This window comes from Octodon degus, unplaced genomic scaffold (assembly GCF_000260255.1).
Source record: "Octodon degus isolate 3935 unplaced genomic scaffold, OctDeg1.0 scaffold00061, whole genome shotgun sequence".
NCBI classification, from domain to species: Eukaryota; Metazoa; Chordata; class Mammalia; order Rodentia; family Octodontidae; genus Octodon; species Octodon degus.
In genome coordinates, this window is record NW_004524637.1 from 12,677,642 (window position 1) to 12,690,915 (window position 13,274).

At 36.7% G+C, this 13,274-nt stretch overlaps 1 non-coding gene across 1 annotated transcript; it reads left to right on the top strand.

Moving 5' to 3' along the window:
- Positions 1 to 13,042: 13,042 nt before the first annotated feature.
- Positions 13,043 to 13,153, top strand: LOC111817561. The gene has a single exon (XR_002821726.1). It is a non-coding gene; the product is annotated as a U6 spliceosomal RNA (small nuclear RNA).
- Positions 13,154 to 13,274: the final 121 nt, after the last annotated feature.

The window sequence follows — 13,274 nt, forward strand, 5'->3', positions numbered from 1 at the left end:
AATAAAGAGAGTTATGAAAAACTATGATTCCTACTGCTCAATACAGCTGTGATGACACTGAATAAATATAATCTCAGTGAAGACATAGATGTCATGATTTCATTCATGGAAAGGTAAAGTCAGATGACCGCTACAAACAAATACTACCTATAACTGGAAAATCTGGAGATAAAAAAGTATTTTACCATTTCAGATGAGAGAAACAAAAAACAACAAAGCACTGACAAGCTTAGAGTACTTAAGTCTGATTCACCAAAAGAGTGGTAAATTTTGAATTTGAGCTTTCAGGTAGTCTGAATGGCTGTCATTCTTTTATCTTAAGAAAGATTCAATGGCTTTTTTTTTCCCCAGGAGAACAAATACTCTTCTTGCAAAGTGCCCTTTAATATTTTTGGACTATCTCGAAATGCATTAAGACAGAAAACTGGAATGTGGTATAACGTGCCTAACTATACATAATTGTGACTAATTTTCACTCCTCATTCATTTCAGCACTAAGGATTTATGGGGCATTGCTTTAGTTCAATCTTTGCAGGCTAAGAAACCAATCTGTACTTTGAAGTATCTTACTAAGTGCATTTCATAAAGAAAGTTTAAGTGACTTTATATGCAATGTCATTACAATCTATAATAATATAAATATAAACATAAAAGTGAACCAAGTTTGTGTAGTGCAAAGAAACCTTCAACCAAAATACAGAAAATGCTGCAGATTAACCATTACTTATGCATTTAACAATTTGATTGTACTTTTACACATTTGAAGAAATAAGTATATTCATCCATTGTCATAGATCTGATGTAGATCACCTGCTCTTGCAGGCAGCAGATACTGTTCAGGGGAATTCATATCAGATATGAATCCATATATTCATATCAGCAGACAATGTCATTTGCATTTTACTCCTTTTATTTTCTAAAGCATTGTTTGCAGATAATGAAAATCATCGATATGAAATATACAGCATGCCGTAAGAGCCTTGGAAGTTCCACGGGAGCCCACAAGCACATCTGAATAGACAACAGGTCCTTTCCCTACACAGCTTCCATGAGGCTTAGGGCTTTTGATCTCTTTCTTCTTCATGGTCCTCCACAACTATGACGTGCTGTACTAACCAAGATTTGCCTTTTCTAGAATTTCATTTAAATACACTCATACAGTATCCCTTTTTTTGTTTCGCTTAATTCACTTAGCATAAACATTTTTTTTTTAGATTCATACAATTTAGTCATTTTTTTAAAGCTGAGTAACATTTCACCTTATGGATAAAATACAATTTCTTTATTCATCAATTAAGTAAGCAAGGGATGGGTTGGTTACTTCTGGGTTTTATCTTTTATGAGTACTTCCCTGTGACTATTTTTTTTAAGAACAGAATATATTCATTGGGGGAAAGAAGGACAGAAGGGGGACCCAAACATGTGTTCCCCAGTTCCCTGTGACTATTATGAGTAATTGCCACACATATTTTCTATGTGACCACAGATTTTCATATGTGGTCACTTAGACTATATGAAACATGTGGCCATATGTTTTCACTTAGACTATATGAAAACACCAGAAAACACCTGGGATAGAATTTCGGGGTCATGTGGAAAAAGTATATTTAGATTTACAGGTTAGGTTGCTTTTAAGTAACTGCACCACTGAAGTCCTTTAATTCTCATATGATCCAACAAAGCTGAATCTCTCACATGCTTCATGATAATTTTTTCAATGGTGGGATTGTATTTGGCATAAGCTTTTGCTAGAAAACAATGCTGAGTTAATGTTTTACTAGAAAACATTATTGTGTTTAGTAATGACTATATTTATTATAATAGTCACTATAGCAGTTTAGTAGTTACTCTAGTTAATAGTTACTCTATTTAGTAGCAGACGAACTAGAAGTATACTTTAAATAGGTTATAAGTTTTAATTATTTTTCTTGCATTTAGTGGTGTCAAATAAATGTGTACACACTGAGGAAGGTACCCAGCCTTGCAGGAAATACTGAGAAATGGTGAGGTGTGCGTATTTTGCTTTTCTTATATAGAAAGTGGTGTACACAGAGAGAGGTGGTTCACTATCATTTGTTGCAGTTAATACTGAACGAGTCAGTTGAAGGTAAGCTTCACTGAGGACATTAAACTAAGCTCTTAAGGTTGTTCCCTTTGTCAAGTTATCTTTCCCTGCAAGGTAGAGTGATGACAGGATCAGATGGGAAAACAGGAATTAACAAAGTTGGAGGGCAACCCCAGTAAGGGCTCCTACTAGCACAGCTGTCTGGCCTCCCAGGGCATGGCGAGGTGTCTACAGCTTGGAATTCAAAGGAATGTCCGTGTGCTGACACCAGGAAAATTATCCCAGTTTCTTCCAGAGAAAAACTGGTCTAAAACACACATATTCCAATTTTCTTTTCATGTTAGCCTGATTACATTTAAATTCTGGTCTGGATACTAAAAACTAAGACATGGATGCTTTCCTGAAATTCCATCTACCATTTTACTCTGGTTGTGTTAAGAGTCTTTTTTCCATGCCATAAATAAAGCTCAGTAAATTTTAATGAATGTTAGGTAATCTTAATAATACATATGCATGTATGGATAGATATGAAAATTTTTAAGTTACATAACTGGATGAATTTCTGGCAACCACAGATGTGTGTGTTCTACACAAGAGCTTGCGATATGATGGGACACTCACGAAGTTCCCTGTGTGCTGGGCATGTGGAAATCTGGGCGCCAAAGTGACCAGAAGTGCACAGAAGCAGCTGAAATAAGGAAGCCCCCATCAGTATGGGACTCTGTCTGGCTTAGGGGTTTCGCAACTGGCCGGGAAAGGTCCCTAAATGGTGCCATCTATGTCATGGGCCCTGCCAAGTGTGTGTGTGTCATAACATATTGAGAGACTACTCGGGAAAGGACTGTGTCAGTTTAGTCATAGAAGAGTGGTTCTCTCACCTATGGGAGTAGCTCTTGTGCCAGGCACAGCGACATGACACTAGCGCTCTGCTGGCACCTGTCAGTTCTCTCCACATCTTCTTCCACATGACAATGACAGGAAACCTCAGGGAATCCAGGGACACTACCTACCACGTACACGTCCTCATTTACAGTATGTTTGGTGTATATTTCACTGCTCAAACTATGTATAACTGTCTGGTTGAATAAACGCATTTTAATGAAAACGTCAAACTTTTGCCAAGTTTATTCAAAATGCAATGCCAATAGCACGGTATTAAATGCTCAATGAAGGAAAAACAGACAAACTTATCTTACGCTATGACTTCATTTTTTAAAGTGTGTGCTGCTCAACTTTATCTTTAATATATTCCATCAATTTAACACAATTTGCATAAGTGAATAGCTGGCTCTTGATAAGCCGTCTCAGGCTTTGTGATGTACCAACACGTCCAGGCTGGGTGCACATTTGTATTCACTGCTAAGAAAGCAGATCTTACGGCCAAATGGATTTCACGACTAAAGTAATCAACTTCTTTCCTGTCCTTGAGGTTTGTACTAGTTGATTTCTAAAATATTTGAAAATGTATAGTTATCCCTTCACAGGAAACTCAGCATATTGTTCACAGTTTTTGCAGCGGGTTAAGATGTTCGGGGCAGATGAATCATATCTCTAAGAGAACAGAGCAATGCAAAGCAGCTGCACGCAAGAGACTTACTTTAGACACAAGGGCGCGCCTAGGCTAAGAGCGAAAGAACTACAAAATACACCCTGGAGGTGGCTATCCAAAGAGTAGGGTCAGCTACATTCCCATCAGGTGCAACGGGCCTTAGGTCAAAAACCGTCATGAGACAAAGACCATGATGTCATCATAAAAGTGTCAGTTCGCTAAGAAGATGACAACTAGATGCAGATGCTCATGGCAGGATAATCGAGTATGTGAAGCAAACAACTGACAGACCTGAAGGAAGAAATAGCAACACGGGAACTGTAGGAGATGCTGACAGCCCATTTTGTTTTGTCTTATTTTATTTACTTCTGGTACCGGAGATTGAACTCAGGACCTTGCACTTGCCAGGCAGGCACTTAGGCTGCTGAGCTATCTCCCCAGCCCCCAGTACTCCATTTTAATAACAGATAGATGTGCTGAATAGAAGAGTGAAGGGGAACAGGAGGACAGGAGGAGGATTATAGACCACTTAGGCCCAACGTACATATAGAGGGCACTCCATACTGTAGCAGATTACACATTTTCTCAAGTGCACACCTAACATCTTCTAGGAAAGGTCATCTTTTAGTCTACAAAAATAAATTTAATAAAGTGAAGAAGTTTCAAATCATACCAAAGGGCCGGCCAAATAGCTCAGCAGATTAAAGTGCCTGCTTAGGCAGAAGCAGAGGCTGGGGTTCGATCCCTGGCATGCTGTGCCAGCTCTGCCCCCAGGGCGCATTGGGAGGGCAATTGAGACTGGGCGGGGCGGCACGCACCTGTAAGCTCAGCTCTTGGGAGGCTGAAAACAGGAGAATCACTACAAGTCTGACCTATGTAGTGAGACCCTGTAGACCCTTACTAAAATACAAAATAAATAAATAAGAAAGATTTGTGCTAATAGTGTTTAGAGAAGATAACATGTCTACATCTTGTACCATAACTACTACAAAGACAACAATGTGCAATGTATTAATTATTGTAACTGTCCTACTAATCTGTTTTGAAATTGTCTCATTGCTATTTCTTTCTCAATAAAATTAATTTAAAAAATAAAATAAAAAAATCAAATTATACCAAGTACCATTCCCAACTACAATAGACTGAACTAGAAGCCAAAGAACAATGCGAATATTTACAAATATATAAAAATTAACATGTCTCGGATAATCAGTGTACCATGCAAGAGGTCACAAGAGAGGTTAGAAAATATCTTGAGACAAATCAAACACAACACACGAGAACTTACGGAGTACTCCACAAACAAGCCTAAGAGAAAAGTCGGGAGTGGTAAGGCACGTATATTACAAAAGAGGAAATATCTTAAATGAAAAACCTAACCTTATACCTCAAAGCACTATAAGAAGAAGAAAATAAACCCAAAGTTATGAGAAGAGAAAAAGTAATAAAGATTAGGACAGAAAAGAAATAGACCATGGAAAAAATACAAAATTGAACAAATCTATGAGGGTTTTTTTTTTTTTTTTTTTGAAAAGTAACCAACAAAATTGACAATGTCTTAGCTAGACTGAGAAAAATGAAGACTCCAATAACAAAAATCAGAAATTAAGGCACCAACATTAAAACTGATGCCACAGAAGGAACAAAGATCGTAAGATCATGAATGATTACCTATATGTTAATGAATATGACTCCCAGGAAGAAATGCGTATATTCTTACAAACATACAATATACTAACACTGAATCATGAAGAAATAGTATTTCTGAATAAATCAAGGGCCGGCCAAATAGCTCAGTGGATTGAAGCGCCTGCAAGCAGGCACAGGGGTCAGGGGTTCGATCCCCAGGGCCTGCCATGCCGGCCCTACCTCCAGAGCACACTGAGAGGGCAATTGAGACTGGGTGTGGTGGTGGGTCCCTGTAATCCCAGCACTTGGGGGAGGCTGTGAACAGCAGATCACTATGAGCTTGATCTATTAGTGAGACCCTGAACACCCTAAAAACCAACCAATCAACCAACCAAAGAATAAACCTGCATGAAGTATAAATGAGTAATTTTATTTTTTTTTAAAAAAACCCCAAAAAACAGGATCAGCAGTCTCCACTGAAGAGTTGAATAAAACTGTTAAAGAAGAATTAACAGCAACCGTTTCCCAAAACACTGAAATGGAGAATGCACTTAAAGAAATACAAACTAAAAAGGAGGTCAGTCTTATCCTGTTACCAAAAGCAGACAACGATACAAGGTTCCAGATGCTGTACGAAAACACTAGGATATACTTAGAATCTACGACGAACACTGGGTTTAGCAACACATTAGAAAAGATTACCCACCACAATCAAGTGGGATTTAGTACTACTGGAAATGGAAGCATAATTCAGTGTAGGACAATCCATGATCGTAATACACCCCATTAACAGAATTATGGACAGAAAGTACACAATCATCTCAGTTGAAGAAAAAAGATACTTGACAGAAATAAACAGCTTATTATTATTATTATTAATATTATTTTTGGTCTTTGTACATTTAATTTCTTTCTTTTGACTTACTATTTCTTTATCTTTTTTTTTTCCAAAATTTTATTGATAAACAGCAATGAGACAGTTTCAAATCAAATCGGAAGGACAGTTTCAACAAATAACACACTGTATTTATTCTTCTTAGTGGTTAATTGCTGTACAAGATGCGGACTTGAGATCCTATTTACAAACACCATTAGAACAAATCATTCTATTCATTAAGAGAATGCAACTATATATCTATCCTAACCACTTTGAATACACAGATACAAAATGGACATTCATCGGTATACCCCATTTTTTCTAAGTTCCGTTATTGAATATTATAGGTGTGTAAACTCAGCAAAATATTCTAAAAGAGTCCAGTAGACCATAATAGCCTTGGGTCTTCTGTTTAACTGGCAATGTCAGAAATTATTGACCTGAGTTCCCCACAGCTCAACATAACAGCATGGCTTTATTTCCTATATTTCGTCTTCATACTTTTCTACTGGATGGATAAGACCAAGGTGAAGCAGGACCTGTGCAATAAGAGTTGTAGCTTTTTGGTCTGAGAAGGTCAGTGAAATGCCCTCAGGATTTATCCTCAAATCTTGTACCTCAGATTGTAGAACCTTTGTCAGTGCAGCCATGTGGATGAGTCATGGCCATTGCTTGGCCAATGTGCTCTCTGTGAAAGCCTGAGAGAGTGTTTTCTCCCCATGTGACTCTCCTTAGGCACACTCTACGTCATCGATCACTTTCCTCTTTGGCCCCATAATCTTCTTGATCAGAAAATTTGGGACACTACCGAGGTACATGACGTTATAGTACAAGTTCTCATATGTCCTGAGTCTTAATTGACCTTAGAAGGTTAGGGCCAAAATGTTGGCTTTCCTTGTAGCCCTTCTTTTTCTCTGATTTTGGCCTGCAAACTTAGGTTGTTAACCATCCAGGAGACAAGCTTATTGTTATTATCAAACGATTTAGGCTCTTAAGCTTAACCTCACTATCTCACTGCATTTCAAACATCTTAGGCATCATAAGGAGCAGGTATTTTTCATCAAGTAGTGATATTTTGAACTTTAAGTCCCTGCATAATATGATAAAAAACATTTAAAAATTAGATTATATTTTAAAAATAGGATAAAGAATTCTATACTTCTCATGTTTGCACATAAGTCCAAAAATCTCACCATATACAACCTTGAAGCAGAACCCTCCCACAATATTCCTTTTCCTGTCTCTTGCTTTCATTCACCATCCCCTTCTTCTTGAACATCCACCTACCCGAAAGACATCATAGCAGTAAATGGCATGTCATGACAAGTCGCCCATATTCAGACTACCAGAATGACAGGCACTCCAAATATGAAACTACTGTTACAAATTACCATCTGCAGTATTATTATTATTATTATTATTATTATTATTATTATTATTTATTTATTTTTTAAACAACAAACTGTCTAAGACACACTGGGAATAGAAGGAAATGGCCTCACCATAACAATGTCTATACACGCACAGCCCCGGCTAACATAATTTAAGGTGAAAAATCCAAAAGCCCCTCATCTAAGGTGAGGAACATGGACAGAAAGGCTTCCCAGGTCAGTTGGAGTCAACAGAGCACTGAAGGCTCAGAATAGCACTAGGCATGAAAAAGAAACAAAAGGCATCCAAGTTTGAGAGGAGGAAGTACAATTATTGTCATTCACAGATGATCAATTTTCTTCATAAAAAATCTAAAGATCACTCAGAGAGAGGGAGAGAGAGAGAGAGAGAGAGAGAGAGAGAGAGAGAGAGAGAGAGAGAGAAGAGAGAGAGAAAGAGAGAGAGAGAGAGAGACTCAGATAGACAGAGACAGACAGAGACAAAGAGACAGACAGACAGACAGACAGACAGAGAGGGAGAGAGAAACAGAAACTGCTGAAGAAATTCTTCAAGCCAGCAAGACACAAAATCAATACATAAAAATCTGATGTGTGCATCTATATACTTCGAGCAATTCAAAGGAACAGAAGAATCTGAGAAAAATTCCATGTAACGCCTAACAAAGAATAAAGTATCTATGAAGAAACAGAATTAAAGAGAAAAAAGTTTTACAGATAGCAAACTATAAAATATTGATGAAATGAATTACCAAAGACACAAAGAAATGAAAAACATCCCTGTATGCATGAATAGAAAGTCAGTATAGCTGAAATGTCTTCAGCACCCAAAGCAATCCACCGATCAATGCAACCCTTTTGTAAATCTAAACTATCTTTTTGTAGGAGTATGAAAAACATCTTAAAATTCACATAAAATCTCAAATGATTTCCAAATAGCCCAAATAATTCTAAGAAAAAATAAAATTTCCCAGTTTTGAGAACATATTCTAAATTCTTCATAAAGCAATAGTATAATAACCAAAAGCGTAATGCTGGTGTGAAGACAGAGTTGTGGACCAAAAGAGCCAAGGATGGCCAGAGACTAAGAAAGCCATAGCTACGTGGCTACATTATCTTTGAAAAGGTGCTACTGCTACACCACGAGGAAGGCAAGCCTCTGACAGAGGGTGTTGTCAGGGGTGGACACTGCCAGGCCTGCACCTTGTGCTGAGCAACTCAAAAGTGCAGGGCCTTGAAGCAAGAACACTCCTAGATGAAAGGTCAGGAGAAAGCTTTGTGATGTTGGATGGAACAATTACTTTTTTTTTAAATGTTAAACAAGTAATAACTATTACTTTATTAAACTACTAAGATTATTTTATGTGTGTGTGTGTGTGTGTATATATATTTTTTTCTTTTTTTCTTTTTGCAGTACCAGAGATTGAACTCAGGACCCTGCGCTTGCCAGGCAAGTGCTTATTCTACTGAGCTATCTCCCTGGGCCCATCACATGTATATTTTTGTCTCCCCACCACCACTGTTATGTCTTATCACAATGTTCAATACATACTTAAGACCAAGTAAAGGGTGGAGTTCCACCTTTAAAAACTAAATGTATTTCAGACAACACATTCTAGGCAATGGGACATGGACAAAATCTATCAAATATGGTAAGGAAAGTTCTCGCTTTGCATTATAAAAAGGATAGCCAGATAGCAACTGTTACAGAAATGAAAGAAGATAAAAAGCTAAACTTTTTTTTTTTTTAATGTATTTACTACAGGGTCTCACTACACAGATTGGACTTGTAGTGATCCTCCTGTTTTCAGCCTCCCCAGCACTGGGATTACAGATGCGCACCATCATGCCCAATCTAAATCACTGTCTCAGCGCACTCCTGGAGCAGGACCGGCACAGCATGCTGGGGAGCGAACCCCAGTCCCTGTGTCTGCCTAAACAGGCGCTTTAATCCGCTGAGCTCTCTGGCCAGTCCTAAACTGTTTTCTTAAAGAGACTTTCTCCATCACATTTTGATATGATGTCAAAAGGACAGAAAACTAAGGCCAAAATAGACAAATGTAATTACATCAAAGTTTTTTTAAAAAAAGCAGAAATAAAAAATCTTTTGTGCAGGAAAGGAAAAAAGCATAGACAAACTATAAATGGGCAAATGTGTGCATACCTAACAAAGAGATATCCAGAATATAGAAAGGACTCTTACAACTCAACAATAGCCAAAATCTCCAGATCATCAAATTAAAACCTAGTATATACCTAGTAATTTACCAAAGAAGATACTCCAAAGGCCAACAAATACAAGAAAAGATAACCAGATAATCACTGAAACATTAGGGAAATGCAATTGAAAACCACAATGAGGTATTCTTTCATACCCATTAAGGTGGCTACTATTTAAAACACACACACACACAAAAAAAAATACAATAACAACAAAAAAACTGGGCTGCAAGAATGCATAGACAATGGAACCCATGTACAAACTGTAGAAGGCAAATGGATGAAGCGTCTTTGAAATAAAGTATTGGAAGTTTCTGAAAAACATAAAAAATTGCCATATATTAAGAAAATCCCACTTCTGGTTATATGTACAAAATAATTAAAAATAAAATCTTGGCCAGGGAGATGGCTCAGTAGAGTAATCGCTTGCCTGGCAAGCACAAGGACCTGAGTTCAATCTCCGGTTCTGAAAAATAAATAAATAAATAAATAAAATCTTGACGAGATATTGGCATACCCACATCCACCAAGCTTTATTCACAACTACCAAAAAGTGAAATAAATATACTGTAGAATATTATTCAACTATAAAAAAGGCATCCTGTTCCATGCTACATCATGGGTGAACTGAAGGGCCCTATGGCTCCTGAAGTGTGTGTTACACACACAAATACACAGAAACGCACCAGCACACAAAGACAAATACTCCATGATTCCACATGCATAAAGTATCTAACATGGTTAGAATCTTAGAAACAGAAAGTCAAATAATGGTTGCAAATAACTTGAGGTCACAGGAAAAAGAAGCCATTCTTTTATGGAGCAGCCCTTCAGTTTTACAAGATGAAAATGCCCCAGAGATTTGTTATGAAATAAACACACAGCCTTAACTACAGCACTACGTAAAATGTTTATGTAAGATGACAAATCTGTTATGGGTTTTACCACAATAGAAAAGGCAGTATAGCTTATAAGACAAATAGAATTGGAGACACATGCAAGAACTAACCAAGAGAAATATGGAAAACATAATAATGGTTAAATAAAAGTTATTGAAGTTTCCATAGTCCTTTTTCAGTTTTAGATTTATTGTTCCTTTTGCTTCAAAACTGAGTTTCCATATCTACTTTAAGCAAGCCTTTGTTCTTCACCAGATTAAATAAAACAAGAAACGACTTCATAGAATTTGGAAACTGGTACACTTCATCAAAGTCTTCAAGATAAATACATTTGCTTTTAAATTTAACATCAGTTGATCATAGCTAAAAAGTAGGGTTTGCTTTAAGTTTGGAAACACTAGAATTTCAACTTTGGTTTTCTAACAGATGCAGAACTTACAATCACAAAAATGCTAAGTGATCTGGGATCGAATTTCATTTTTAAGAGATGTGGCCAAATTAAGACAGATTTTTGTAAATAATGTGTTGAAGTTACAAAATTTTATACTATCACACATGTCTGTTTGTGACCAAGATGGGCAATTTTAATTTCTAATACCTTTATGACAGAACACTTAGAAAAGACATGGCACGTGAAGAGGTTACAATATCTCACTGCATAATAAGAATGCACAAACAAGGCTCAAAGTTTTGGTCCTACAAATTCTCCAGGAAACTGGCTGCTTGGCCTGCACTGCTTTCAGAGTACACTGGTGTAAAAGTGATTGTCTTCGTTCTCTATGATTTTGAACAGTGCTTAGTTCATTTTCTTTCCTCATTTGTGTTTCATTTTTCTTAACATTAGGTTTCTAGATGTATAAACATTTTAATACCATTTATCTTTATTAACTACATTAATGTATTTGATGGGAATCCATGTGATTTTTTATTATTGAAATTTTTTTTCAAAGATAATTTTTTAAATTATCACTGGCTTACAGGCCCAATGCAGTTGTTCAACCATTGACTCTTTTTCCTGGGATTTTAATCTAGAGAGGCACTTAATCTATAGAGCTATCTATCTATCTATCTATCTATCTATCTATCTATCTATCTATATTTAATATATAGAGGCATTTAATCTATGGAGGCATCTATATATATATTTAGACTTAGAATCTTTATACCATTACAAATGTTAATAGCCACATTGAAATGGACTGTGACTTTTTTCTAGAAAGCAGATTGTATTTTCCATATGTCTTACATGAAAATTACACACTGCTCTTATACTCATAAGTATTGTGTTTTTCCTATAAAACTGGAACTCAAATTTGTTGAATGAATCAGAAAATAGTTTGCTCACAATACACTTCTTAAATTCTTGCTTTGAGTGTATGCTTGAAGGTATTCTTTTTCCTTAGAGATATTTTTCTTAAGATAGTTCTTAGAAGCAGAATAGCTAGATAAGTGAGAATCCCTATTTTTTGAAAATCCATTTTTATATTTCTGGAGATTGCCATTTTAGCTTCTAGACTGATATAAGAGTGAGTTGAGATTCACAGAGCAATTCCTGATTTTCCCCATGACTTCTTTGGCACAGGGTCTGTGTTCTGGCATTTCACCTTTGACACAGGACCTTCTGGCCCAAGCCCCAGCCTTAGTCTCACAGGCATATGAGAGGATGGTGGGAGTGACTGTCTCTGGCAATGACATTGACATCATGGGTTAGTGCCACCAGGCCAAACCCAGGGCTCGCCAACACTCCCCACACTTCCTGTTTAGGGCCCTCCAAGGCTTTCTGCAGGAGAGACATTTACATTCACATGCTATAACAGATGGTCATGGTTAGTATCTCTTGATTGAATCTATATTAGCCTTAGGGAAGGAGTGTGATCAAACAGAGGAGTCCTGCTTTGGGAGGCAAAAGGTTTGTCTTAGATTAGAAGTTCATTTCCTACTAGCCATAGAATCTTGGGTGAGTCACTTAAGCAACAAGATTCTCAGATGTCTCGCTGTAAAACTGATTCTAAATGACATATTTTAAAGGGAATTTGAACATCAATATTCTATGAGTCTATAATTTTTAACTGCAATAAGTTATTCTGAGTAAGAATAAAAGCTGGATACTTGGAATAACATATTCTGTTTAGACTTGAACGTATTTCTTCAATTTGAATTGACTTCACCTTAAAAGGAAGACACTCAACAAATAAAATAAAAATTACAGTTTAAATAGTTTAATGTACATTAGAATTATAGGAGAGGAATATCTAAATAAAACACTGAGTATGTCAAATTATTTATACCTTTGTGTTACAGACAGTTTTTGAATTATATTTATTTGAAACATCATATTAACTTCTCCTTCCCTGCAAGAGATATTATGCAAAGGATCATTTTATCATTTTGAAAATGATTATGCCAAAATATGAAATTTCTGAGAACCTAACAGCAGTGCTCGCTAAAATTGGGATGATACAGAGAAGACCAGCACGGCCCCTGTGCAAGGACAACACACAAATTCATGACGCGCTCCATATTTTCACAACTTCTGCCACTGCCAGTCCTACGGCTAACCCACTACCACTGTGGACTCCTGGACTATACTGGATTATTTGCTGAATTCACGCACCTACAGTATTTATTTATTTATTTATTTATTTTT